Source organism: Mustela erminea, chromosome 3, assembly GCF_009829155.1.
Source record: "Mustela erminea isolate mMusErm1 chromosome 3, mMusErm1.Pri, whole genome shotgun sequence".
In the NCBI taxonomy this organism is placed as follows: Eukaryota; Metazoa; Chordata; class Mammalia; order Carnivora; family Mustelidae; genus Mustela; species Mustela erminea.
The window spans coordinates 81900129-81915766 of NC_045616.1; the positions used below are offsets into that span (position 1 = coordinate 81900129).

The following is a 15638-nucleotide window of genomic DNA, read 5'->3' on the forward strand; positions in this document are numbered from 1 at the left end:
CAAGCTCTCTGATGAGCGGGGAGCCTGATGCAGGGCTTGATCTCAGGACCCTGGGATTATGACAAGAGTCGAAGGCAGATGTTTAACCAACTGAGCCACCCAGGTGCCCTAAATATTTATAATGCATTTAGCATATTGCTTGATACATAGTATGGGCCCATTAAATGGCATCTCTTACAGGATGGCTATAATAAGGAAAGGCTAATGATATCAGTTCTACCTATTCCTCAGTGTTGATGGGAAGTAAATTGAGGTGAAAAGTCCCTGAAAATACAAAGTACTATAGGAGGGGCATCTGGATGGCTCAGTTGGAGAAGCATGCAACTCTTGATCCCGGGGTTATGAGTTCAAGCCCACACTGTGTGTAGAGGTTACTAAAATAAAAAATATATATATAAGTAAGGTAATTTAAAAAAAAAGAAAGTGCTATATGGCAGTGATGCAACATAATTTGTCTTCAGCCGCCTCCAAAAAGTGTAAATGTTATTAGAGTGTTTGGATCATTAGGAAGCACTGAGACAAAGAATTAGTCAGAAATCAATCATTGCTTTTTTAAAAAATCAGCTAAAGAACTGTCATTTGTTAGTTGTCTCTCTAAATAATTGTTTCAGTAAAGTGCATTTTTTTTTTTTCTAATTGGAACTGGTTTCTACACGCAGAAACAGCCTCACGTTGGTTTTGCTTGAAGTCAGGAGTGGCAGACTGCAAGTTCTTTTTTTTTTTTTTAGGATTTTATTTATTTATTTGACAGACAGAGATCACAAGTAGGCAGAGAGGCAGGCAGTGGGGGGGGGGGGGGCGGGTGGGAAGCAGCTCCCTGCTGAGCAGAGAGTCTGATGTGGGGCTTGATCCCAGGACTCTGGGATCATTACCTGAGCCGGAGGCAGAGGCTTTAACGTACTGAGCCACCCAGGGACCCCAGACTGTAAGTTCTAGTAACTTACGTTTATTAGCCCTTCATGTTACCTGGGATTGTATTGTATTTTGTGCTTCCCTCCGCAGTGGGGGAAAGTAGCCCCCTCTCTCAGGGGCAATCTTGCTATGCATAAGGGGATGTAAGCAGGCAGTATTTCAGTTCTCCGGGAACCTTCTGAGTCTGCAATGTTCATTTGAAAAGGAATTTCAAGCATTTCAGAGGTAGAGACAAGACCTGAGCAGTCCCTTGCTGATGGGATGTTAGAGCAGTGTTTTTTTTCCCCGCTAGACCCTGGACACAGTAAGGAGAGCCCAGGGAGATAGAAAACCAACAGGAACGCAGCTCATCCTTGGGAAACTAGTGGACAAATGAGTGAAGACGTGTGCACTAGAAGGTTTAGCACAGTGCTGTGGATATTATAAATGGAATTGGTTGAATAAATTATGGAAAACCCTGTAGCCATTAAAATTGATGATGTGGATCTATAATTAATAACAGTGACAATTACTCATGATATGTACTAAGTATAATAGAAGAGGTTAAAAACAGTTGTTTTTTTGTTATAAATAAAAACTAGGCTTTCATTGTAAATACCTATGTATATTTTTACCTGGGATGGCTATATCAGCATTTTTTTTAAAGATTTTATTTATTTATTCGACAAACAGAGATCACAAGTAGGCAGAGAGGCAGGCAGAGGGAGAGGGAGCAGACTCCCTACTGAGCAGAAGCCCGATGTGGGGCTTGATCCCATCACGACCTAAGCCGAAGGCAGAGGCTTTAAAACCTTCTGAGCTACCCAGGCACCCCTATATCAGCATTTTCAGAGTGGTTATTGCTAAGTGTTGATACTTTTGAATATTAAAAAAAATGGCTTCCCTAAGTGCTTAGCCATATTTTCTGACTCTTCTACAATGAAATAATTATATTGTCTATTAAAATTGGACAGTAGGGGAGTGCTTGGCTAGCTCAGTCAGTAGACCATCCAACTCTTGATCTCTGGGGCATGAGTTTGAGCCCCAAGTTGGGTGTGCAAAACTACTTTAAAATTTTTGAAAAAAAGTGGACAGTAGAAAGAAAATGAATGAAACTGGGGAATGAGAAGTGAAAGATATGGAAGCAATTTAAGAAGAAAATAAGCCAAGCTGAGTAGGATCACCAACCAACCATGCAACTACCTTCTTGGAGAAGTTTCTTATCTGAGAAATAATCAAGTAGAAGCTGAAGAATGACCTGAATCTGTTAAACTCCTAGTTTAATAGTTTTCCCCCTCCTTCCAGTTTTCCATTGTAATAGAAATCACATTTTTGGGGGGTTACATGGCCATGCAGAACACTTGTCACATTTGGAATTGTGCCTCCCCCAGGCAGCTAAGTTTTTGGCTAGTGGGGTATAAGCAACTTTTAGGACATGTCGTCCCGGAGAGACTGATTTTCTCTTTCCTTTCCTGCATTTTGCTATGTGGAATGCAGACATGATTGCTGGAGCTTTAGCTGCCATACTGAACAATGAGGATGAAGGTCACAGGGAAAGAGGGAAGGAAGTTAGTAGTCTGGATTGCAGAGCTGCCAGACAATTCCTGGACTACTTTGACTTCTAGACTTTTGTCTGGAACCTAAATAAATATCCACCTTGCCTAAGGCATGGTTATTTTGCATTTGTAAAAGGAAGGAAGAATGAAAAAAATTAAGGAAAGAAAAACACTGAAGCCCCCTTAACTTTGCATAATAATGACAGTATCAATAGCTAGTCTTAGTGAGTGTTCCTTCCCATAGGTCAGGCATTATGCTAGGTACTCCACAATAGACCTTATTTAATCTCATGACAAACTGTGATTAGAAAACTGAAAGTAGACTGCGGCGGGTTTAGAATTTGAGGTGGGATTTGTCTATCCTGAGGAGCTGAAGCTCTTAAACACTCAGCCAGTGTTTTTCAAATTCAAGTCTGTGGTTGACCTATATCAGAATCCTTGGAGATGTCCAAAATGCAGATTCCTGGACCTCATTTCTAAACCTCTTTTACCAGAATCTCTTGGTTGTATTTTTACCAAGCTCCCTTAGCATCCAAGTTTGATGTCCCTGGTCTGAGTTACATCTTATTCTAACTAAAATGAGAGCAATAGAGTTTCACTGTAGGCTTTGTGAATGGCTAATCTGCCTTTTTTCTCTCTTTTCTGGAAGACATTCCAGTGCAAGTGGCAGGGTATTTTAATGACTACTAAGCAAGTATATTAAAACTGAAAATGCATACAGTACTTAAATCTCTGTGTAGATGCATGAACTCTGAAACCCTGAGACAGTACTAAGTGCTTGACCTTCTTTGTCTTTCTCCCATCTCCCCTCAGTAGAGCTAAGTATTGTGGAAGCATATGGTCAATCCACTTTTAACACCTTCTTTCTCTTCAGTGTGCCCTGGTATTCTCAGCTCTACATTCATACTTACAGGAACCACTGGCTTCCTGTTGTAAACTGAGTTGGGCAGGGTCAGGTGCAGAGAGAGGGGGAGAGAATCTGAAGAGAGGAAGGCAATTAACATTTATTGTGGTACTGATGGGCCACAGAAATTTGTCTCCTATTATAGCTTTACTTCAATTTCTATATATTATGTCATTCATATGATCTCAACATCCTCTAAAGCAGGTGGCATCACCCCGTTGTATTGAGGAAGAAACAAAAGTTCTGAGATGTTCAACGTTATCATGCAAGGTCACACAGCCAATGTGTGGCATCCCCGAGACTGACTTGGCTCTTCTGACTTGACCTCTAGGCCTGGTGCTCCGCTCAGCCTCATTCTCTTTTATCCAGCTGAAGTCACCAAGTATGTTTTTCCATCATAAAACTCATTTGGGGCTCTGTTTCAAAATCAAAATCTGAATAGAGTGTGAATGCAATTTGCTTGCTGCTGGAAGCATTAGCATGAATTATTGAACTCTAGGGCCCTCACATAAAAGTTAAGCACCTGAAGAGACTCAGCTGGTTGATTCTATCTGGTTCTCAACTGTTCTCTCAGGGGAAAATGACTCTGACTTCCACATCACCTATCACCTGTGACATTGTTAGCAACAGCTTTTATCACTCACAATTGTTTTCTGTCTCTATAGGTGTACGTGCGAGGGGGGAATGGGGATAAAGTGGGTGTGGAGGTCTCAAAGCTGGGTCATTCCCAAACTCTTTTTCCTGGTGTTTTTCTGAAAGCCAGAGAATCCAATGAAAGCCTGTATGTGCCTAAAGAGCTTTCCTTTTCTATAATTCAGAAGGCTCAAGACTTCTATGTCTATTCATTTGTCACCACAGTAGGGTCTGAAAGCCACAAGGGCCATGCTTTTGATGAAGGGATAATGCAAGAGACATGGGAACGAGGTCATGCAGAGACATTAGCAGCAATAGCATTTTGTAGTAATGAACGTTTGTAGTGAACTTCTGGCAAGCGTTCCCTCTCTGACGAACCACATGTTTTCTCTCCATTTTCTGATAGGCCTGTCATTCACTCCAGTCATACCACACACACAGGGGTTTGTAGCCCAGGTTAGCCAGGGGACCCAAATGCCTCTCACATAGTGCTTTGTGCAGTGCAGTCAACTGCCTCCTACAGAGCTAACTGGAATGTTCTCTGAGGTTTGATATATAAACGCTCTCTTGAATCATAAGCCTTGAGGAGGTAAGCCTTGGACTACTACTGGTGGTATTTCCCAACCTATAGACACATCTTCCTGAATGAAGCTGCAGAAGGCAGAGGAAAGATATATAGATAGATAAGAGAACTAGAAAGATAAAAGCCTTGATAATAAAATTTCAATGCCAAGATGCAGATGTGCTTGAAGGCTACTTCATTAAATAAGACCGTATCTGCAATGTTTTGTTTATTACTTAAACTACTTCAGAGTTATTTTCTGACACTTGAATAAGTCCTGACTAGCACATAGTAAGAACCTGGAAACAACAAGACTACCTAACAACAAAATCTCCAAAGAGTAGAATCCAGAAACAGCAGGAGGTATAGCTGCCAATGAGCTCTGAGCTTACTTCCAATTTGAAAATAAGGAGGCATGTGGACTGATAACAGCGTAGGAGAAAAGGAGCCCAAGTGGAACAGAACCACTGCAGTATAAAGGAAAAGGCCAAGCAGGGATGAGAACTTCATTTATTACCATGTAATGAGCTCTTCACCATGACTAGTGACACTTCCCACTGCTTTAGAAAGGATCTGGCCTGGTTCTCTCTACTCCTGGCATCAGGAGGGGCCAAAATCAACATGCTGAGCTAACTGCTTCCCTCCCTGAGCTGATCATGAGATCGCCCATCTCTAGAGAATGGAGCCAAGAAAAAAACACCCTAGCCTTTGGCTCAAGTTACTATGCACTAGGCTATGAATTCTCTTTGGAGAGTTCAGGATGTGTGTCTAAAGCTCCTCTGTATCTGTTTCTGAGACCTGAAGACTAGACGGTGTTTGATAAATGCTTAAAGAATGAATGAATTGATCGAGAAATATCCAGAAATTGCCATTCCTGGAGGAGAGGGATACATTCAAGGTTAATAAATATAACTGATAACAATAATTTGAAAGTAGGTTTATTGGCATAAGCTGGAAAATAAAAAAGAGTTTTGGCGATATTTTCCAAATTGTCCTGATTTTTAATAATTTGGTCCTACACACATTCGAAAAAATGTTCCATATTCAAGTTCAGGAAACATTGAGTTAAGCAAAATCACATAGGTTTCTTTGCTGACTGGCTTCTCAGGAGCTTTATCTGCAATGTGGTTTTGTATTTGCATCTGGACCATTTTGCAGGATTAGCAGAACAGGCTTGGGGAATGCTGGGTAAGATAAGTGGATTTTATCCTACTGGTGAGACAAAGGATCAACTAACTGTCCTAGATCCTAACTTCCTACTCGCTGCTTAGCCAATTGGGCCATGCTGCCTTTCTCCCTTGCCATGATAATCCTTTTGGAACAGATTTGGGGCAATGGAGTGTACATTAGAAAGTGCTGGCTGGCCCTTGTGCACACATTTTGTCTTCTCTGGTGAGAAGGAAGAACGCCCCCCCCCCCCCCACTGTTCAATAGGATCATGACCATCTGCTCGTTGGGGGCTTGAGACCACCAGAGGTTCACAGCATTATGCTCTTCCTCAATGGAAATCCCTGAATCTGGACATTTACATTTGAGGCCAGGTTTATGAGATACTCTGTGTGAATTTCTTTTCTTCAGAGAGAGTTTTACTTGTTTAAGGGAGATACAAGGGTGTAACAGAACACAGATGTTAGCATCAAGGAGGATGTTTGCATTCGGGCATTTGTAACTTTGACCAAATCACTTGGCCTTCATGATCCTTAACTCAGGTCATCCACAAACTGGGACCAGCATCCGACCTCTCTGTGCATTACCCTCAGCAAGTCTGGGTTATTCAGATGCTCCCTGTTCCAATGAAAGGTTTGTCAGCTGACCTGGGAGATAATCTCTAAGCCCTTGGAATATCCTGCCTGTTCAGAGACTTGGTTTACTTGGGGCTTTGGGGCATACCAGAGAGTCTAAGCTAACAATGTGATTTACGGTGGGCAGCTTGAGTCACGTAGTAGAACCTTGACCTCTCAAGGAGTTGGATGGAGACTAAAGTCAACCACATGCCTACCTGACTGACCTCCAATAAAAACCCTGGATATCAGGTCTTGGGTGAGTGTTCTCCGTTGGCACTACTTCATGAGTGCTGTCATGTATTGTTGCTGAGTCAAATAAATGTTCTGTATAACCCCTCTGGGAGAGAACAACTGAAAGCCTGTGACTGGTCTTTTCTGGACTTTGCCTTATATGTTTTTTTTCTGATTCTGACTTTAATTTGTGTCCTTTCACTGTAAAAAGTTGTAACTGTGAGTATAACACATTTGCTGAGTTCTGTGAGCCTTTCCACTGAATCACTGAATCTGAGGGGGGGTCTTGGGGACCTATGAACCACACTTCCTCATGGTATGCTGGGAGGACTAATGAGATACATCACAGAGTACTTGTAGAATGGTTGGCAAATAATACGTGTTCAATAAATAAGGATGCTTCGAGATTTTGCCCAAAGGAGTCAAGAGGAGATGAATTCACTGTTCCATCTTCTGGCCTCACTTTTCCAGCCCTACTTGTCATTCATTCATTTTTTCAATAAATACACCTTGGAGGGTGAGCTATGCCAGGCATTGCCTAGTTGTGGAAACCAAGATTAAACTTATAACTACATATAAATTAAAATTTGCAGTAAGTGTTACGAAGGAAAAGAATAGGATGATGAAGCCTGGGAAAGAAACCAATATAAGGAAGGTTCTTACTATTGGCCCTATGTCTACATCTAAAACTTTATTCTGTTTGGCGACTTTTGTCATGTATGTCTCTATGTATCACCTTCCCTCAGTCTTTTGTCTCAGACTTCTCTTCTTCCAGTCCTAGATAGAGAGGTGAGACACCACAGCTTTGCATTATACTTAATTATCAATCTCCTGCCACTTTTAATCGGTGGGCATGGCATTCCTGCCTTCCTCTCTTAATCAAATATCAGTCAAGTACCCAGGATATGGCATGCTTCTTTGCCTTGGTTCCTCCTGCCTCCTTCCTTGGTTATCAAGACTCTCATAGCAGGGAATAAGTGAAAGAAGCAGGATTTATACGGTGGCGGGGCGGGGGGGGGGGCAGAGAAAGAACCATTCACTGTCCTCAGCCCCTTTTTAGGGTCACCCTTAGCATGCTTTCATTTTTTCTTGCAAACATTTCTCTGATGTTGCTTTGGGGTGATCTCATTCCCCTATCACAGGAGGTAATTCCAGACATGTTCATAGCCATATCCCTGGCTGCTAACACAAGCTAGTTCTTAATGAATAGCCTGGGACTGCTTTTGAAATGGGCTGGGTGCCAGGTCCCAGAGCTGTTCAATGGGATAGCACTGAATTCCCCAGGGAACCGAAGTGTTTCCATCGTCATCTCTTCTGCTGGGAGGGCAAAGGCACCTGTGAGGGAGGGCCGGAGGAGCATGGGAGCCTCAGGGATAAGGGCAGGAACTTGCTCACTCATCCCAGGAGGTGACTCTGCTCCCTTCCATTATCCTCATTTCCAGAGCGAGCCTTTCCAGTAGGTGTGGCACCTGGTGAATGAATCTCTTTCCACATGGTTTGAGAGCCTGAGCCAAATCCCACATGCAGTGGGAGAAAGGATGAGTCCAATAACTCTCCCACCACCACCACCACCACCACCGCCACCTTCCCTGGCTAAGGGAAAAAAGAAAAAAAGCTTGGCTACATGTACACTGAGTTTCTCCCTCACAATTCTTCTCTCTTTCACACCCATGTGAAGATTTCTGCCGCTGAAGGAGGAATGTCTAGGGGCAGTATGATCCAGGCAAACAGCGGACATTTCTGATAACCAGGCCATGCCGTTGGGGGAGGTATATGACTTCAACATCCGTGTCCAAGAGTGATGCCCTGAGACTCTCTGAGCCTCACTTTCTTCAGTGTCAAAGCAAAGATGGTAATTCTTACCATTCCTTCCTACTCTAAACACAACAGAGGCTGAGGTGAAGGTCCAAGAATACCTCCAGAAAGAAAGATAACGGAAGAGACAAAACCAAATGAATGAAATGTATGTAACGGTTTGCTATCTGGGCCCTGGATAACAGGGGCTTGATGATACTACTGTTCTCTCGGTGTTTGTGTACGTCGTCCTCCTTAGAATGGCCAGTGGAGTATAGGTGCCTCTAGCAGGCCATTGTGGTAAGGCATGAAGCAACTGTGAGTGACTCCATAACCTTGGGGAAAATGCCTTTGAAGAGGACTACAAAGGTGGCTGAGCTCATCTTCTCCTGTTAAAATTTACATCTTGAATTCCAACAGTTTGCTTAACTCCTTTCAATCCTTTAAAACTTGCATGTTGTGTATGTGCATATTTATACCTATTTGCACTTTAATTTGTTGATACCACAGGAAAAACTCTGCATGACCCTTGCTGGAAACAGCAAGCTCTGGGAAGTTAAAATTCTTTTCTTTCAGTTCCACCGTCCTTGAAGCCAAGATGTTCATCATAAGGACCTTCTGTGAAGCTACAGTTTGTCTGCCTCTGTAAAATGAAAATTTAGAGCACTCCTCTCATTTATACCAAATGGGACAGATATGACCTTGGAGAAGAGTACCTGCCTGCCTATAGAGCTGGTCCCCATGTTAGGAGTGAGTGATGCTAAAGACCCACATGCCATCTGTCCCACTGGGCACAGGGTGACTTAAGTACAAAGCCTGAATCTAGGAAAACCTTCTAAAAGTCCCCGAGAAATGGAAAATGTCTGATGATTAAGCTATAGAAGTATTCCAGAAACTATTTGCAATCATTTTTCACTCTAAGATAGAGTCAGTCATCCTCCTAGGAATACAAGATACTGGGGCACCTGGGTGGGTGGCTCAGCTGGTGGAGTGTCTGACTCCCGGTTTGAGCTCAGGTCATGATCTCAGAGTTGTGAGATTGAGTCCTGTTTTAGGCTCTGCACTGGGCATGGAACCTGCTTGAGATTCTCTCTCCCTGCCCCCCCAAAAGGAATACAAGATACTGCAAATTATGTGAACAGTTTTTTTTTTTTTCTTCCATAAGTCATTCCCAGATAGGTGCCAGTATGTTTGCCACTGCCTCTCTGGCTTCAGAAAGTCTTTACTATCTCCCAGCCCCCAAAGCTGAGTTGGGTCTCCCCTCCAGACTTGAACTCAGTAGCAGTAGGGCCTATGGCTTATTCATCTTTATACCCCTAACAGTTGGCAAAGTGGTGCCATTCCACGCATTCATTCAACAAAAATGTACTGACATTCCTATAATAAGAGAGGCGCAATCTCTGTCTTTATGGGACTTACATTCTAGCAGCACCTAGGAAGCTCAACAAGTATTTGTTGAATGTATGAATGGATGAATGAATGAATGAATCAAGGAATATTACACCACACCGTGCCATTTGAACTGAACTCCAACTTGGATATTTTGCCTTCTCTGGTGCTGGCATAAATTTCTAACATGCCCAGCTGGTTATTTCTCCAGGATTGGGAGCATGCAAGCATGCTAAACACTGATATCCACAGATAAGTATAGTATTTTCCTAGGTCACCCTTTATAAAACCCCATTATTTCAAATGTGCTTTAAGCTATCTCCAAGAGCCCAGTTTTTCCAATGGACACCTGCCTTAAAGACTACTACTGTTGAAGACTCTGTTTTTCCCACATGTCCTCTTCACCAAGTGTATAATCTCCACTGCAGGCAGCCATGATGAGTGACAAAAAATGCCAGCTGGCAGGTCCAGGAAAGGGAGCATAAGGGAGCAAGGAGATATCTTTTTCCGCCTATTCAGAACATTGAAATCCAATTTACTGCTGGCCACATGAGCCAAAGAAAGCAGCTCTTAGCAGCTGTTGATCTGAGAGGCTCCAATCTCATTTCCGAGCCCTGGCTGTCACTGACACTCCTTGGGCACCTCTGGGAGTGGGTTGGCATGGAGGAGAGGCTCTCCTGTTTTCTTCCCTAAGGGCTGGCTTTGGGTAGGCCTGTTTTCACGTGTTAGAAAAAGTGGTTAAGAGTCACTCTCCAAAAATCTTTGTTGTTGTGGCTGGACATTCCTTGATAATTGCTGCCCAATTATTACTCATTTCATGACTTTCACCCTCACTTAGTGGTGTGCTGATAAATCAGCTTTCAAAAACAAACAAACAAACAAACAAACAAACAAATGGCTCTGATTTGCAGTGTTTGCCAGTTTTCATGGTGTAAATACTCCTACCTTGGCTACCGAACTGACATCACTGACATCACTGACTTGGAAGCTGGGAAGACATAAGACATGTGCACTATGGTCTTTTGTGAACCACCATGTAGCTTGTTCTAACACCACTACCCAGCTCCCTAATTCACACATACTCCAGAGCTAAAATTGGTCCAGACTAGAACCATTGTCTTTCTACAACTGGGAATTTAGAATAGAGTTTGGAAAATACTTTTGCAATCTGCTAGACCATTGGGCTCTACTCACAGCATTGCATAGTGAGTACTATGCCTGTTTGGTGGAGAAGAAACCGAGGCATAGGAAGAAAAAACTTGCCCCAGCTTATACCATGGGATTTACTTAGTTCTTATCTCTGTACTTTTCTTTTTTTAAGTCTTATTTTAATTACATTTAGTTAACATACAGTGTTATATTAGTTTTTGGTGTACAATATAGTGATTGAAGACTTTCATAATCACCTGGTGCTCATCACGACAAGCGTACTCCTTAATCCCATCACCTGTTTCCCCCATTCTCCTCTCCCACCCTCCACCCCCCGCCATTAACCCATCAGTTTGTTCTCTATACATAAGAGTCCATTTCTCGCTCTGACTCTCTTGCTCTTATGTTTTCGCTCTGCTTGATTGTTATGTTTCTTTAATTCTATGTATAAGTGAAATCATATGGTATTTGTCTTTCTCTAACTTATGCCACTTAGCATTATACTCTAGCTCCATCTGTGACATTGCAAATGGCAAGCTTTCATTCCTTTTTATGACTGAATAATATTCCATTGTATATATATATGGCACATCTTTTTTTTTTTCATTCGTCAACCGATGGGCTCTCTACTCTTGACTCTGGCCATTCTCTTCTCATACTTCCTGCTCCAGTCAAACCATACATCTTTGTGTCCTGTCAGTGCCCCATGCATACCCGCCTGCTAAGTTCTTCCCAGAGTATTCTTTCTGCACTCCACTCTTTCTTTCTGTCCAACTGCTACTTGTCTTCTAGGTCTCAGCTTAAACATATGTCCTTCCACATCCATGTTCGGCTCAGGGATCTCTCCCATGTGCTTTTTATCTCCATCCTGTCATCTGTCAGATGGTATTAAAGTACTGATCTGTCTTCTGGACCAGACTGTAAATTTTGTGAGGGCAGAAACCTCAATCTAGCTCACCACTGATCCTAGTGCTGAGCACAGTGTCTGGCTCTATGAGGGTTTCTAGAATGAAGGAATCCATGAAGGATGGTCTCCTCACCCTCCCTGACTGCTCTGTTTTCTATACTATCTCCTAGCAAAGCATCCATGTCCTCATAGCTTGGTTAAGGTTTTATCAGGAATCTGTGGAGGTTCCTGCTAAAATGCCCAGCCAGCCAGCCAGCCAGCCAGAATTCTCCATTATTGGCTGTAGCTGCTCACATCCCCTACATCCTTATGGCCCCTCTGGACTTTGCAAAATGTCACAGAAGCTAGGTGAGGAACCTGTTTGGTATACTATGAAACACACTCATTAGCCACATGCCAAGACAAAGACACAGTCAGAAAGAAGGCTCCTGCCAGAAGCACCCACACCTCTGAGAAAAGAGAAATATTTAGGAATATTCTGGAACCAGTGTGTCCTATAATAATTGCAGGACTGAGTCCTATGGATTTGCGTTGATTCCCTCAATTTTCCTCTGAGAAGGCAGAACAGGATCAGGGTCGCTTACATGCTGGGGAGCTGCTGACCTTTGGCACCTCAAAAGCTCTTACATACCTGAGGTACTCATTACAAACATCTAATCATCTTCTGAAAACATAGGCAGCTGCCACTTAAAACAGGCGGAGTAGAGTCTGGCACCTCTTAGCTACTTCCCTTGTATTACCTGAGACTGCCTAGTAATACAGACTTCTGGGTGTTCATCTTTGCTCTTAAATCTATATGAGAAAAAAATAATTTAACAGTCATCAGAGGATCCACTGATGCCACTAGAAGCATTTTGTCTAACACAAGTTTCTGTGATGATGGAAACAGGCTATTCTGTACTAACACAGTAGCCACTAGCTAAATGTGGTTACTGAACACTGGCTGTGTGGCTAATGTGACTAGAAAACTGGACTTGAGGTTTTACTTAATTTTAATCCATTTAAAGTTAAAGTTAAATGGCCACACGTGGCTTGTGGCTTCTCTACTGGACAGCATAGCTCTAGATCTAATTATCAACTACAGGAAATACAAAGGGCTGAAGAGCATAGTAAATGATGCCACAGGGATATAATAAGAAAAATTCACAAAATGGGAAACTACTAGACAAATGACCCAATTCCTCTTATATATGAGAAGGAAAAAAGAGGAAGTGCGTGTGTGTGTGTGTGTGTGTGTGTGTGTGTGTGTGTGTTTGAAACCTAGAGTTTAAAAGAGACTTTAAAGGCACATCAACCAAATGCAACATGTGGACCTTGGTGGATCTTGACTCGAGCAAACCAATTATTAAAAAATGAAACACCTCGGTAAATTTGGAAAACCGACCTGATATTTGACAATATCAAGGACTTTTTAGATGTGATAATGGTAGTCAGGCTATGTTTAAAAAAAATTGTGTCTTTACCTTTTAAAGGTGTCTATTGAGTTGTTTATAGATGAAAGAACCTGACTCTGTCTCACTTGAACATAGCAGGGGGAGAAGGTGAGTGAGGTTCAGGTGAACTAAGATTGGCCTCATGATGGCTGTGGAAGACACATGATGGTTACACAGTGGTTCATTACTATTGATTTCTCTACTTTTTATGTTTAGAAATTTTCATAATAAAAAGTTTTAAAAAATCATCTGAGGAATGTGAGTGTCACTGAGAATATGGACAGACACTTCCCTTCTTGAATGTTGCCAGCTTAAAATTTCACATGGAGAATGCAATTTGGGTTCATTCATCAAGATTTAACGTGTATTTTCTTTTTGATTCAGGAATTAGAGTTTTAGAAATTTCTCCTACAGTTATATGCAGGAGTCTATGTAGAAGATGGTAATGTGCAGGATAGTTTAGGCAAATGGCAGTGTGTTCCTACTGCGGAACCCTAAGCATATTTAAGAGAATGAGATCTATCAGCATGGACTTTTGTCAGAAAGATGTCCATGCTGTATTCTTAGGTTAAAAGAAAAGCAAACTGTAAAAAAACAAAAAGACCAAACGCATTATTATTACCCAATAAGGAACGACATATTGTATGTACACATATATTGGTATACAAGTACAGATAAAGTCTGGAAAAAACATATACCAAATTGATCTGGGGAGGGGAGGAGAAGCTTACAACTCCATGAAAAGGAGTCTGAGTTGCTGTATTATCTATAGGCGCTCATCCTGTTTTATGAGCAATCAACAGCTAACTGTCCCAGGAGGCAAACTAGCTGTTATTCTCTGAATGCTGTGATTCCCCCACATTGATATGTTCAAATCCTAACCCCTCAAAGATAATGATCTTAGGGGGCGGGGACTTAGGGAGCTGCTTAGGTCATGGGGATGGAGGCTTTATGAATGGGATTAGGGCTTTTACAAGAGAGACTCCACAGAGACGCCTCGCCCTTCCATCTGTGAGGACACAGTGAGAAGACACCGTTTTTAAGCCGAGAAGAAGAGGGCTCTCACCAGAACTCAATCCTGCTGGTGCCTTGATCTTAAACTTCCCAGCATTCGTAACTGTGAGAAGTACACTGCTGCTGTTTAGAAGCCACCTAGTCTGTGGTATTTGTTATAGTAGCCCAAATGAACGGAGACACTGGCTCTTCCAGAAGAAACTGAATGTGGCTTCTGTGGCTGAGAAGTTATACTTAGTATGAACTCTTGATCCCTCCTTCCAACGTGGAGGGGCATTTAGGAAGTTCATGTCTGTCATAATAGCTACAGGTGACAGGGTGACACTCTGTGCCAATCACTGTGCTGAGAAGTCAATGCACAAGCCTTTCCTTCACAGGCTCTGGAATCCCACTCAGACTCTCCCCCTTGCTAGCTGGCTGTGTGACGGCAGACTAGCTACTTCAGTTCTTTCTGATACACAATGTTAGGAATAACAGCAGCTATCTCATGGGTGTGAGAATTCAAGGAGATAATGCTTACTAAGTGCCTGGCATACAGAAGTGCTCAAGAAAAACCACTCTCACTATTCTTTCACTTCAACGTTCCAACAATCCTATGGGGTAAATACAAGAAGTTACCAATATGACAGACGAGGAAACTGAGTCTCAGAGACAGTGGTGGGCTGATACCAGCTCATATGGGTAGAGCTAACGGCTCGATTTTCGTGAATTTTTCAAGTTGGCTGGCCATCATGTGGGTAGCCTGAAATTAGGCAAGATGGGAGTATTCACACCATGGCAATGGGCAAACACGACATTTCCCACAGACAGCGGCTTGTTGAACACTTGCCAGCACGCTGCTGCTTAGAGCAGTCAAATAACTCGTCGCAGGCTCCATGGCTGGTGAGTGTTGGAGCCTGAATTTAAAACGTGCTCTGCTCAACTCCAAACCAAAGGGTTTCATGTTTAGATAGTCATTGTTGGAATCTGTAAAAGTTAGGACTCTCACCCGGACAAAAGCTAAGCAGGATAATGTTCTTCAACATCCTGTCCCCAGAAGTGGTTCTAAAATTTAAGGGTGTGTGAGATTCACCTAGAGATCTTGTTGCAACATGGGTCGCTAGGCCTTACCCCCAGAATTAGTTTTTTTGGGGGTGGGTTTCAATAACTTGCATTTCCAACCAGTTTCCAGGTGGGGCCCATACTGCCGGTCAGGAACCCTACTTGAAGAACTACTGTCTAGTACAAAATCTGAGGCCTTCTGCTGCACATCTTGCCAGAAGCTTATTAGGACCGTGGCTTTATCAATTCTCTGATCTAAAGATGAGAGGATTTAGAAAGGAGTTCTAGGCCTTGAGCTTTCCACAGGAGACCGTTTTGGTAAGATATTTGTGCTCCCAGCAGTATGAGCA

At 42.6% G+C, this 15638-nt stretch overlaps 1 protein-coding gene across 6 annotated transcripts in view; it reads right to left on the reverse strand.

The window, feature by feature from the left end:
- The window catches only part of SH3RF2 (SH3 domain containing ring finger 2), a 122908-nt gene that overhangs the window by 70369 nt on the left and 36901 nt on the right, over nt 1–15638 (reverse strand). The gene's annotated exons all lie outside the window — the stretch shown is intronic.